The sequence below is a fragment of the Ricinus communis genome, chromosome 2, assembly GCF_019578655.1.
Source record: "Ricinus communis isolate WT05 ecotype wild-type chromosome 2, ASM1957865v1, whole genome shotgun sequence".
Taxonomy (NCBI): Eukaryota; Viridiplantae; Streptophyta; class Magnoliopsida; order Malpighiales; family Euphorbiaceae; genus Ricinus; species Ricinus communis.
This window is the reverse complement of record NC_063257.1, coordinates 14804432-14817993: the sequence shown is the minus strand read 5'-3', so window position 1 is coordinate 14817993 and position 13562 is coordinate 14804432. Positions and strand designations below refer to the sequence as shown.

Sequence of the window (13562 nt, the reverse complement as noted above, 5' to 3'; positions counted from 1 at the left end):
GCCAAAAGTGCCTTCATTTCATCAAAAGTGATGTCAAGGATAGTCTTTCCTTCTTTTGCAAGAAGATCTAAGGCTTCCTTAAAAATTGGGAGAGGAGCTTTGTTTTGATTTTCTTTTTGTCTTTTGTGGATGCCAATCCAAGGACCGTCTGGATCCCGGTCATCTGGCCTTGGTTCCATGACTGAACATGGAGTCTCTAGAGGCATATTTCTTGGATCTTTCTTAGAATGCTGAAAACATGGTTCAGCAAAATCTAGATCATCTCCACAAGTGCATCCTAATCGGCATATTCCTGGGTCAACATCCCAGATGAAGTGTTCTTTTATCCTAGCAGTATAGATCTGGTGCCCAGAAGACTGGAATGAGTGGATAGGGATCTTTTCTCTGGGTCTAGATACAGGCTGAATCATTAATGCTTGGAAGATAGTCGGTGCAGAAGAAGATTCTCCTGTCTTTGTGAAGATCGTCTTGACAGTCCCGTCCTTTTGATTGACAAAAAGAGGGTCAGTAGCTTGAACAGGCTTAGCTTGGGATTCCTGAAGCTTTTCGTAGTTGGTTACCCATTCAGTTGGGATCAACTTTTGAAGATCTTCCTTTTCCAGTTGCCTGGGGGCCTGGACAATCGTAGGAATCTGGCCAGAGTCAGCCATAATGAACAGAGCATCAGAGGAGGCTTGAAAGCCTGTGATCTGCAGATTAAAGGCATGATCCTGTAATCTGTAGACTATTTGATGATGTAGAGTCGCAGAGAGAGCGTTATCTACTTGATTTGCTCATGTTATCTGGACTTGTACTTTAAGTACAGTGGATAGATAGGGATCGTTGAGGGATAGATTGAAATTAGGGAAGAAGGTCAAAACAACACTTCCTGTGTTTAGTGTTGTGACGATCGTGCCAATTACTGCATGCTCGTACTTGAGGTATTTGGTGTCCAGTAGCGACATTCGGGCTGTGACTGGTAGACCCATCCTTCCATGATAGGATAGGACTAGTCTAACTGCTCCAAGATGGAGATGTGTATAGCCCTGTTTCCTCCACTGTTCTATGAAGGATGTTGGGATTTCAAGAGTAACATACTGCTCCTGTGTGGTAGCAGTGAGAGAACATTGAGAAAGAGAAGAAGATTGGACATATTCTTTTACAGAAAGGGGTTGTTTATGGATAATCTGGTTAAAGGTTTTTCTGACAAAGTTTTATTTTTTAAAGATATTGTATGGGTTCATAATAGGTACAAGGGTGTTTTCTATTTGAACATTCTCAGGTATATGAGAAATTTCTACAAGATGGTCTATCTTATTGGATATGGTTTTCTTACATGAAGGAGAGAATTGCAGGGTTGAAGTGTGGGTAGTAATTTCTGAAGTCATTGTGGTTGGGTTTCTCTTCTTTGTCACCAAGGCTCTGATACCAATAGGGCTACCGTTTCTCCACATAAAAGGCTTAACAAGCCCATTGTGAGGTTGTGGGCTCAATGAGGCCTTGCTGTTTAGTATTTATCTTTATTTTCTTTATCAAGATATATTTATCAATCCTCCTATTTAGAATCACCATATTTTTCTAATTAATATGATCATTTATATATATTCACGTTAGACTTCTAGCTAATCAAATGAACCAAAATGAATTAAGCATAATCCCAAATAAGAATAAATAAAATTTGAATAAAACATTAAACCAGTAAAAAGGGAAAGAAAGCACTAAGTTTATATCTTTCAAAAAAAAAAGTTTTTAAATATATGACAAAAAAAGGTTTTAAATATATGACAAATTAACTTAAGATAATTTAGAATAGCATGTCTAAATTATAATGAACCGTAGTGATTATATGACTATTTTTTTCATCCAGTAGTGATAATATGACTATTTGTAACGTTAAACCCTTTAAGCGTTGCGTATGTTTGCATAGTTTCATCTACTTTGTTTATTTTTTATTAATTTTATTAATTTCATCAAATTACTTGCAATTTTATCTAATTTTTTAATATAAATAAAAAAATATTATATTAACAATATAATTTTATGATTTAAAATAATTACTGAGTGAAACGCATTAATTATCATATAAAAAATTAAAAAATTCTGTTAATGCGATTAAAACATATAAATGTAATAATATTTCTCTATATATGTATATTTCTTGATTATATTTGTTTTCATTTTCATTGTTATCAAGCTATACAATTATTTCTAAATGAGTTTAAAATTTAAAATTTCTGATCGGTCCAAATTATATATCTATATTTAAGGGTATTTTAGAGTTTTAATAGTATATTTTTATATATAATATGGTGAAAATATGTGTTTTTACCTCACTTTAGTTTTTTATCTAAATTCAAAAAATAATCGTCACAGAAGAGAATTTGAGCTAAAAATGTATTAATAGGTTTTAATTGGACTGCAGCTATAAAAGGCTCGGAAATCAGACACATGAGTTATCAATAATTTGGGCCTAGCCGAATTCATTAAGGCCAAAAAGAGGAAATTACGTAATTATAATGTAATAAATAGATAATTATCTTTTAAGTTGTTTACTTTGTTTAGCACAGTATGATATAATTATAGTAGTTATGTGCTGAGAGAAGAACTCTAACAAGGGGATCTCTATAAGAAGCGGAGGTTAATTAAAACAGGGGGGGGGGGGGGGGGGGGGGGGTGAGAACTACTATTCTGGTTGGAGAAGGATTTTATGATTCTCTTTGCATAAATTTCTATGGTTCATCATCTTCTACATCTAGCTAGTTTTATTGCATCATTCTTTCAAGAATCAAATGAGCTTTTTAAAGATGTGGAGAGACAGGATCAATCTTCTTCATTCCTTAAAGGGTCTTTGATTTTGAGGGAGTTTTAATTTTCTGTTTTATGTATCTTATGTCTTTCTATTTAATTACAATAATCATTGAATTAAGTATGTTAGGCTAAGTTCCATAAGCGTTTAGTTTGGCTTTTCACTTATATATGAACCTTATATTTTATAAGTTTAATAAATAATTTTTTTTACTTTCATATATGTATTAATTTCATCTATTATTATTGGTTGACCATCATATCAATTTAGTAGTAATATTTGTTATGAAAATCTTTAGGTTAAAAGTATTAGAAACTTCATCTTTATTTTAATCTATGTTGGTATAAGAAACCTAAGTTGCATCATTAGTTTGAGTGACTTAGGGAAAAAGGCACATCACCATCTCATTTGTTAGATTTGGACTTAAGGAAAATAAGGGGATTACTAAGTATAAGCTAGACTAAATGCTATTTTTTATATAGTTCATATTAATCATTCTAGGTGCATATTTATTTTCTAGTTATTTAATTTCTTTAACTTAAGATCATTCTTAAAACATTGGCTTAGAGTGTTCATATTTATTTTCAGTATTTTGTGTGATAGTTGGTCTTTATAATATATGCTCTACAATTGCTTGTGAGATCGACCTCGTGGTGAACTTGCCCGAACTATCATTTAGTTCATACATTTTCGAATACTAATTTAGACACATCAAGCTTTTTGCGTTGTTGTCAGAAAATTATGTCAATATTATATTTGATTAATTGTCGAGTTTTGTTTCTTGTGTTTTTGTATGTTGCATGTTATTTATTTCTGTTTTATTTTTTAAATTCTGTTTTTAAGTTTTGAAATCTGAAATTTTTTCTTTAATTTTGTATGCTAGCAGAAAAACAAGATCGGGTGATTCATCAACTCAAAATTCCTACAACTTGAGATCAACTGTAAAAAAAGCAGAATGAGACCAAGAAGTAGAGAGTGAGTTTATATCTCTAAGAAAAGAAGAATTTGAAAAAAGGCTAGAAAAAAGGTTCGAAGGAGAAGTTGACATAATGGCTAATGACCAAAAAGTAGTTACAGCTGAAAGGCAAATGGCTATGAAGGACTATGCTCGTCTTATAATTGGTAACACTATTTCATGCATAGTTTTAAATGATGCATCTAGGAATTATGAACTAAAGAACATCCATTTTAATATGCTCCCATCATTCTATGATATGCCTAGTGAGGATACATTGACATTTATTATAGGGTTCTATGATATAGTTCATGCATTCCCATTATCTGGATTCAATAAAGATTCAATAAAGACTAATTAAAGATGAGATATTTTCCTTACTCATTAAAAAATAAAGCAAAGGCTTGGTTAATAACCTTGGCTCCTAATTCTTTAAGAACTTGGGATGAAGTTTATAAAAAATTTATGAGTAAATTTTACTTACATCAAAAGACTAAAGAATTAAGGGCTGAAATTTCCAACTTTTATCAAAAGGATACTGAATCCTTTCATGAAGCATAGGATCGCTTCAATTCACTTTTACTACAATGCCTGCACTATGGATACCCACTTCTTATGACTAACCAATCATTCTATGATGGTCTAACACAACAATATCAATGTATAGTTGATAATGCAGTTGGGGGTGTATGTCAGAAAGAATTATTGATGAGGTTTATGACATCTTTGAGATGCTAGGAGCCAATTCACAATAAAAGAGTGTGAAAACAAAAGGAGTAGGAGTGAAAGAAGTTGTGTCTAATTATGAGATGGCTATGCAAATAACCGAATTAACTAAACAAGTTAGGATACTTGCTTTAACAAAGAATATACAAAGCAATGAGGTATGCAGCATATGTGGTGTTTATGGTCATGGTGCTAATGTTTGTTCATCTTATGAGACTTATGCAAGAGATGATTATGAATAGGTTTTAATTTAATGGAATCTTATCAGCCTAGGCAACCTATAAATAATCCATACTCAAACACTTATAATTCAGGATGGAGGAATCATCTAAATTTCTCCTGGAGAAATAATGATCATAACCCACTATAAATACTGAGGAACCAAAACCAGCCCTAGTGTCAGAATCAAGAGCCTCAATACCCAAGGAATCAAAACCCTCCATTCCCTAATCAAGGACAAGCCCCTCAAAGAAAAATAAGTTTGGAGGAAACACTCTAATCTTTTATGATAACTACCCATAATAGAATGGAGAGGAATGAGAAGAAAAATGATTCCATAGAAGTTTCAATGAAACGATTGGAAATTCAAATTAGGCAAATTGCTGAAGCTGTACAAGAAAATAAGAAAGAAAAATTGCCAAGTCAACCTGAGCAAGCTAAAGCAATCATTGTTCTTAACAATGGTGAGTTATATGATAATAATGTTAAAAATTTAATTGAGAAGGGTTCTTCTTATGCAGGTACATCAAAAGAAAATGGACTAGTTGATGTAGAAATAAATGAAGGAGGTTTACAAAAAGAAGGAAGAATAGAACCTAATATTGAGTAGAAAGACAAAGACAATGAAGCATTTTTAGGACCTGAGTTTCATAAGGCAGCTGAACCTTATAAGTCTCTTATTTCATTCCTGAACAGATTGAAAGAAAGCAAACAGGATAAGCAATTTTCTGAAATTTTTGATATGCTTTCCAAGGTTAACATTAATTTGCCCTTGTTGGATGTAATTAGGAATATGCTAGCTTATGCTAAATTCTTTAAGGAATTTAATTCCAATAAGAGGAGATATGAGAATAATGAAAAAGTTATGGTATTTGAACAACAAGTACATTTCTCCAACAACAATTACCTCTTAATATGAAATACCTTGGGAGCTTTACAGTCGATATTACAATAGGAGATAATAAGGTTGCTAAAGCCATGTTGGATTTGGGAGCAAGTATCAATTTGATGCCATATTCAACATATGCACAACTTGGCTTAGGAAACTGAAGCTAACTACTATATCTCTGCAACTAGCTGATAGGTCGATTAAGTATCCAAGAGGCATAGTGGGAGATTTGCTTATTCAGGTAGGGAAACTGATAATCCCCACTGACTTTGTGGTTCTTGACATGGAGGTTCTTGATATGGAAAATGCATTAGCAAGGGATAAAGAGCAAACAATACTCCTTGGTAGCCTTTCATGGCAACTACCAAGACAGTCATTGACTTGCACAATGGGAAGCTGACTATGACAGTTTTGGGAGAGACTGTAGAATTTAAAGTGTTTGATTCTCTAACTATATCTCCTAGCACTTCAATTGATGAATGTTCGTATGTTGATTGTATGGATTATTTTGTTTATGAAACATATTTACAGGATAAGGATGATAAGTTAGAAGTTGCATTAACATTGGAAAAGCACAAAGAAAATTTAGATGAAGAAATCTTAGACTTACATGATAAGTTAGATGAAGCTATTTCCGTATTACCTGATGAAAGTACTATTAGACCTTTAGATTCACCCATTGGAATCAAATAAAAAATTATTAATGAATCACCCAAAGTTGAGCTTAAGGAGTTGCCTAACTCACTCAAATATGTCTTCTTGTAAGTAAGAAATATGTACCCATTGAGCCTCTTATCTTTCTCCTTTAGAGGAAGATGCAACTATTAGAGAATTGAGAAGGCTTAAAAAAGCTATAGGGTGAGGAATTTCTGATATTAAGATAATTAGTCCAATAATGTGTATGCATAAAATTATTTTAGAAGACAATTCTAAAGTGGTTAGAGATATACAACGACGACTTAATCCTAACATGAAAGAAGTTGTAAAAAAGAAAGTTCAGAATTTATTGGATGAGGGTATTATATACCATATAGCTGATAGTAATTGGATAAGCCATGTTCATGTAGTGCCTAAAACGTCAGGCACAACAGTTGTTAAGAATGAAAAGGGAAATTAGTCCCCATAAGAATGACAACATGGTGGAGAATGTGTATTGATTATAGAAAGTTAAACACTGTAACAAAGAATAATCATTTTCCTCTTCCTTTTATTAATCAAATATTAGAGCATTTAGCAGGACATGAATTTTATTATTTTCTTAATGGACTTTCAGGATATTATCAAGTATCTATTATACCTGAAGATCAAGAAAAGACAACTTTTACATATCCCTTTGGAACTTTTGCATTTAGAAGGATGCCTTTTGGGTTTTGCAATGCTCCAGCAACATTCTAAAGATACGCTTTCTATTTTCTTTGACATGTTAGAAGACTGCATTGAGGTATTTATGGATGATTTTTCAGTTTTTGGTTCTTCATTTGATGCATGTCTATGCAATCTTACTCGTGTTTTCAAGAGATGCATTGAGTGTAACTTAACATTGAGTTGGGAACAGAGTCATTTCATAGTTAAACAAAGTATTATGCTAGGACATGTTGTCTCTAGTAAAGGTATTGAAGTCGACAAGGCAAAAATTGATTTAATTGCTAAATTGCCCCCTCCTACTTCAGTAAAGGGCATTAGAAGTTTTCTTGGCCATGCAGGATTTTACAGGCATTTTATTAAAGACTTTTTTAAATTTGTTTGTCCTTTAACTGAATTGCTGGCTAAAGATGTTAACTTTATTTTTAATGATGCATGCCTTTCTGCTTTTAATGTCTTGAAAGAAAAATTGACTAGTGCGCCTATTATTATGGCACCTGATTGGTCTCTTCCCTTTGAAATAATGTGTGATGCATCTGATTATGCTATTGGAGCAGTCTTAGGCCAAAGAGTTGATATAGCTTTATATGTAATATATTATGCTAGGAAAACTCTTGGTGATGCCCAAATAATCTATTCGACAACTGAAAAAGAATTTCTAGTTGTTGTATTTTCATTAGACAAATTCAGATCTTACTTAAGTCATTGTTCATTCAGATCATGCAGCTTTGAGATATCTTTTAACTAAGCATAATACTAAACTACGGCTTATTAGGTGGGTGCTCTTATTGCAAGAATTTGATATCGAGATAAAAGATAAAAAAAAAGGAAGTGAAAATGTGGTAGCAGATCACCTTTTGAGGTTGACTTTTGATTTTGATAACCCTGGTTCTAAAAAAGTAGTTAACGAGACTTTTTCTGATGAACAATTGTTTATAGTGAATCATAAGCCATGGTATGCTGACATTGTAAACTATTTGGCATGTGATATTATGAGAGCTGATTTAATATTACAAGAAAAGAAACGATTTCTATCTGTGTGTAGGCATTATTATTGGGATGACCTGTATTTGTTTAAATATTATTCTGATCAAATGATTAGAAGATGTGTTCCTGAAGATGAGCAACAAAGCATTTTGGTTTTTTGCCATGAAATACATTGTGGAGGTCATTTTGATGGTAAGAAAATAGCCTACAAGGTTCTGCAATTAGGTTTCTTTTACCATTCGTTATTTAAAGATGTTCATATTTTTTATGCTAAATGTGATAGGTGCCAAAGAAGTGGAAATATTAGCAAACGAACTAAAATGCCTCAAACTTTTAATCTTATGGTTGAACTGTTTGATATGTGGGGCATCGAGTTTATGGGACTATTTCCACCTTCTCATGATTATGAATATATACTTGCTGTTGTTGATTATATGTCTAAATGGGTAGAAGCAATAGCTACTCGAACTAATGATGCTAAGATAGCATGCAAATTCATAAAAAGGATAATATTTTAAGTAGGTTTAGAACACCTAGAGAAATCATCAGTAACAGGGGAACATATTTTTACAATAAGGCATTTAGCGCCTTACTAAAAAAATATGGAGCAATCCACAGAGTTGTAACCCCTTATCACCCACAAACATCAGGACAGGTGGAAGTTAGCAATAGAAATATTAAGTCAATACTTGAGAAATTAGTGCGCCCATCTCGGAAAGATTGGGCTATACACTTGAATAATGCCCTTTGGGCATATCTCACAGCTTATAAAACACTGATTGGAATGAGCCCTTATAGATTAGTATAATGGCAAGGCTTGCCATTTACCGGTCGAATTGGAACATAAAGCATACTAAGCTATGAATGAGCTTAATATGGACTTAACCAAAGCAGGTGAAGAGCACCTATTGCACCTAAATAAGCTAGAAGAAATGCATAGTGAGGCATATGAGAATGTCAAACTATACAAAGAAAGGACCAAAAAGCAACATGATAAGAATTTACTTCGTGAATCTTTTGCCCCTTGAATGAAAGTATTATTATTTAACTCAAGTTTTAAACTTTTTTCAGGAAAGCTTATATCCAGATGGAATGGTCCCTTCGAAGTAATAACGGTTTTCAATCATGATGCGGTGGAATTACGTAATGTTAAGACCCAAGAACGATTCAAAGTAAATGGCCATTACTTAAAGCCATATTATAAAGGGATGACCTATGGACATTGAAGTGGAGTGTATGGAAGTACCTCCAATTTGAAACAACCTTTGTTAATGTCTAGCTATAGACAATAAATTTAGCACTTGTGTATTACATATTTTCTATTTTTATTATTTTAGTTTTTAATTTAAAGTATTTTTTCGCTTTGTTTTTTAGGAACTTGCAAGAGATTCAAATATCCGAGCACATATATGATCATCAAGTACAACAGAGGAACCTTATATGGTAATACTTAATTTACCAGTCAATATTGTACTTCAAGTATTTATAAGTTTAAGTGTATTACATAAAGGTCATTTAGTTTTAGTCAAAAAGCATATGAATGTAGAAAAGTATGAAGAACTAGGATTTCTGCTTTCTTATAGGATTGGGACAAATAATTAAGCGTTAAACAAGGATTCCAATTCTTAATTAAACAAAGATTCCAGTTCCTAACGACTTAACATAACCAAATCCTAGACGGAATTGGATTACAAGAAAACACTATATATAGGTCTTTCCTGCCTTTATTAAGAGCTACTCAAAACTAGTCTTTTTCTTCTCATAGCTCTTAATAGTCATGAACTCTAGGCAAGGCAGCGTCAAGGTGGAGGTAGACTCTCCACCATTTTCACCTAGGTCCAAGTCAAATCTCCCTAGACCTAAGTCCAAGTCACTAAGCTCAAGACTTGCCTAAAGAAAATAAGAAAAAGAAAAAGTTTTAATGTTACACTCACTTTCACATTCATCCTCACCATCCCCTTCCAAATTATAACCTCCCGAAGAGATTTCATCAATTAAGTACTTCTTTTAATAATTTCTTTCAGATTTTTTAATTTCTATTATTTCCTCAAGAGTGAATGGCTTCTTCATTGGCCTTGGATAGGCTTTGTGATAGGCATAAAAGGCGATGATTTCTTCAGGCCTAAGATCATACTCCGTCCTAAGCCTTTTCCTTGGGCACCACTTTTTGGGAATTCCGGGTGGAGGTGATGATATAGATGCAGGTGTGAGTCGTCTAGCTCTTGAACTAGATAGAATTGATGGTGAATGGAATGGTATATGTGCCCTCTTTCTAAAGAAGTATGACTATGGCATACCCAAAGCAAAAACAACCAAAAGAAGTTGAGGACGTCCAAGGAAGTATGACTACGGCATACCCGAAGCAAAAATACCCAAACAAGGTCGAGGACATCCAAGGAAATATAATTAGTTTGGATCCGAATACCCCTTGCAATGCTTATCTTTAGTTAAAAATTTTGTCCTAATTTTACCCCCTTGGTAGTTTAGTTTTCTTTTAGTTGTAATTTTATTTTTGATCATTTATTAATAAAATTCAAGACTTTTGGTCAAAATCTTCTTAAGCCATTTATTTTTACTTAGTTTAGTATATTTTACATTTACTAGCTACTTAATTACATGTTTTGACTACTTAATAACTCTCGTGATATATTTAGAAACAATTAAAATTGCTTTAAAATTTCTTTTTTTGAAGCGAGCTACGTTGCGGTAATGAAATTTCATACGGACCTGTAAGGGAGCCACAGCAGGAACAACAAGGGCCCGAAGTAGTTCAACAGTAGCAGACCCAGCCGCAGGTTGCAGGACTCCTTGCGAGAAGCACAGCCGCGGCAGCAAGCAAGGTCAGAAAGTCACAGCGATGCCCTACCCTCTAGTCCGCCACCATGAAGCAGCGATGACGCCACTCTGGCGCCTAAGCGTGGGCGGCCACCCCCAACCTTAAAAAAAGAGTAAAACAACTTTAGTTTGAAATATTTTAGGACTCAAAAGTTGTTCATCTCCCACCAAAAATAACAAAAAGATTCCTAATTACAATTCAAAAACAGCCGTCCTCAAAACCCTAACCCTCACATATAAATATATTCTTTTCTCTCTCTAACATCACCTTCCTCTATTAACACCACCTTCTATTTTCTCTCTCCTTATTTTTCTTTCTCTCTCTATAAAAAAACCTCAACTTTTCTTCTAAAATTTCAAATCTTTACCCTCTAATCTCTATTCTACCTATTCCATAGTTAATAATAACCACAAATAAGAGAACAAGAAAGGAAAAAGGAGAAAAAAATAGTCTCAAGCTTTCATAAAGAAGAACAAAGCTTAATGGCAACTTATGGAGCTCCTTTTGATCTCTACTCTCATAAAGAGGGCAATCGATTCCTTAGCCTTGCTTCAAGAGAGCAAATTTCATGTAAGTTTATGGATGCTCCCTTTCTAGTTAAGTTGAATATTTTTGAGAGAATGATGATACTTTTGGATAGACTAGGATGGAAGAATTTTTCCTTTAATGCATTGCCATCATATAATGAATTAACTTTAGAGTTTTTTACAACTCTATATTATGATCCTTCTAATGATTAGGAGTTTAGGGTAAGCTTGTCTGGGTATAATTATACTATTACTTTTGATACAATTATCCAAGCTTTTGGGTTAAAGAAAGGATGCATTTGTGAGCAACGTCATAAGTTTGATTTGGGCAAGTTGTGGAAAAAACTAACAGGTCAAGAAAAATATGATGTTAATAACAATGCCAAATAATGTCTTCAACGATCATTATTATTTACTTATTTCAAAATTTATGTGTGGAGGCATATTCGGTAAGAAAGAGAAAAATAAGGTGACGAAGCAAGAACTAAATATTCTATGGTACTTGGATACTCATAAATCTGTTTCTTCAGCATATTTTATTATGCAAAGTTTACTAAAAACACCGGCTAGACCTAAGAATTGTATTGGATTAAGACATATTATTATGGGTTTGGCATGTATCTTTATAGTTTTGATCCGAAATCTTCTTCATATGAGGCATTATCCTTCACGGATAATTTAGATATTAATGCATCGATTAGAGCTAATTTAGTAAATTTTCATGGTGGTCATCTTACTTTTAAGCATGAATCAAGTGGAGATAGTAGTAGTGTGGCTAGAGATGAGCCACCAAGACATGATAGAGAGGAGGAATCGAATAATAAAGATAGTAGAGGGCAAGAATGGGGTAGTCAAAGTTGGCAATAAGTTTTAAATCAACTACAAGCTATGAATATCAACCTTAACTAACGGCTCGATGACTTTGATTCTCGTTTGGCTAATGTGAGAAGAGTCAACGTCGACAAGCATAGAAGCTCAATTGCTACTTCAAATCTGTCGATTTTGATGCTCCATCACCACCATCATCCCCACCTCATCATTGATTCTAGTTTTGTAATATTTATTTTTTGTCTTTAGGACTTAGCTATCTAGTTACCATAGAACATTTATTTTTATACATTTAGCTACCTTAGGATTTTCATGCTTTATAGCTACTTAGGATTTCTATTATGCATTTATTTTGTAATAATAACTTTATGATTCTGTTTTATTTATGATATTTTATTTTAAGCTAATGAGCTCTTATCAATGATAATTCTCTAAGCTTATTTAAGGTTTATACGGAATGCTGATTACTTATGGCCAATGGTGACCTAAATGGCACTCCAATTTTTAAAGGAAGTGTTCTATCTTTTTCTCCTTTATGTATTTTTTTTATGTTCAAGATATTGAGGGTAATGTCTCAAATAAGTGTGGAGGAAAGAATTAGAATAATTATGTTATATATGCCAAGTATTTAGTAACTTTTAATTAGTTTTTGTAAAAAAATTTAAATATTCTATACTCAGCTTTTTATTATTATTCTATACTAAAGAATCAATCAAAGAATGCTATTATGATAAATCTTTGAGTTCTTGAATTGATTTTTAAGCACATATGAATATGAACTCATGAGTTGATTGCACTTAATGATAAAGTGTTCATCGTTTGCATAAGGACGTGATTAGTAGTTTAGCAACATTTGACATGAGTAAGTGTATGATTTAGGTTAATATTTCCTTTTTAATATTATAGTTTACCTATGTTTGTGGAAAATGATATAGGTAAGTTAAAAACTCTAAGTTAATAATTCTACCCTACTAATTTAAGTTGCTGAGTAACCGGGGGTCTTCATGAACGATGTTGATTTTCACATAAAAAGGCAATTGAAATTATGAGTATGCAAAGCATCTTGATTTTTATTTTATTGAGTAACTAGGTGCATTCATTATCCATGTTTGTATTTGTATAAAAAGGCATAAAATCTCAAGAAAGAAAGAAAATCCAAGTATCAAGTAAAATCTAAAGGATGGAAAGAAAAAGAGCTTGCAAAGCAACTGAGAAATATAAATGCCTATTTTGAACATAAAGGTTTTACCTATTGAATAAGGTTATTATAATTTGGGTTATACATTATAATTATATTCATTGATAATGAGTTAGGCTATTTGTTATAAATATATGTAGATGATAAATACTTGAATTTTTTGACTAACTATGATTGAGTTTACAACTTTTAAGAAATTTTTATGATTCAAGTTTTCTTTGATTTGCGTAATTTCTGCATTAGTAAGATT

At 32.7% G+C, this 13562-nt stretch overlaps 1 non-coding gene and 1 pseudogene across 1 annotated transcript; one reads left to right on the top strand and one right to left on the bottom strand.

Annotated features, from left to right (window-relative positions):
* Nucleotides 1-4238: 4238 nt before the first annotated feature.
* Nucleotides 4239-4346, bottom strand: LOC112534637. Its single transcript, XR_003078917.1, has one exon. It is a non-coding gene; the product is annotated as a small nucleolar RNA R71 (small nucleolar RNA).
* Nucleotides 4347-5976: 1630 nt separating this feature from the next.
* LOC125369270 lies at nucleotides 5977-8731 on the top strand (annotated as a pseudogene).
* Nucleotides 8732-13562: the final 4831 nt, after the last annotated feature.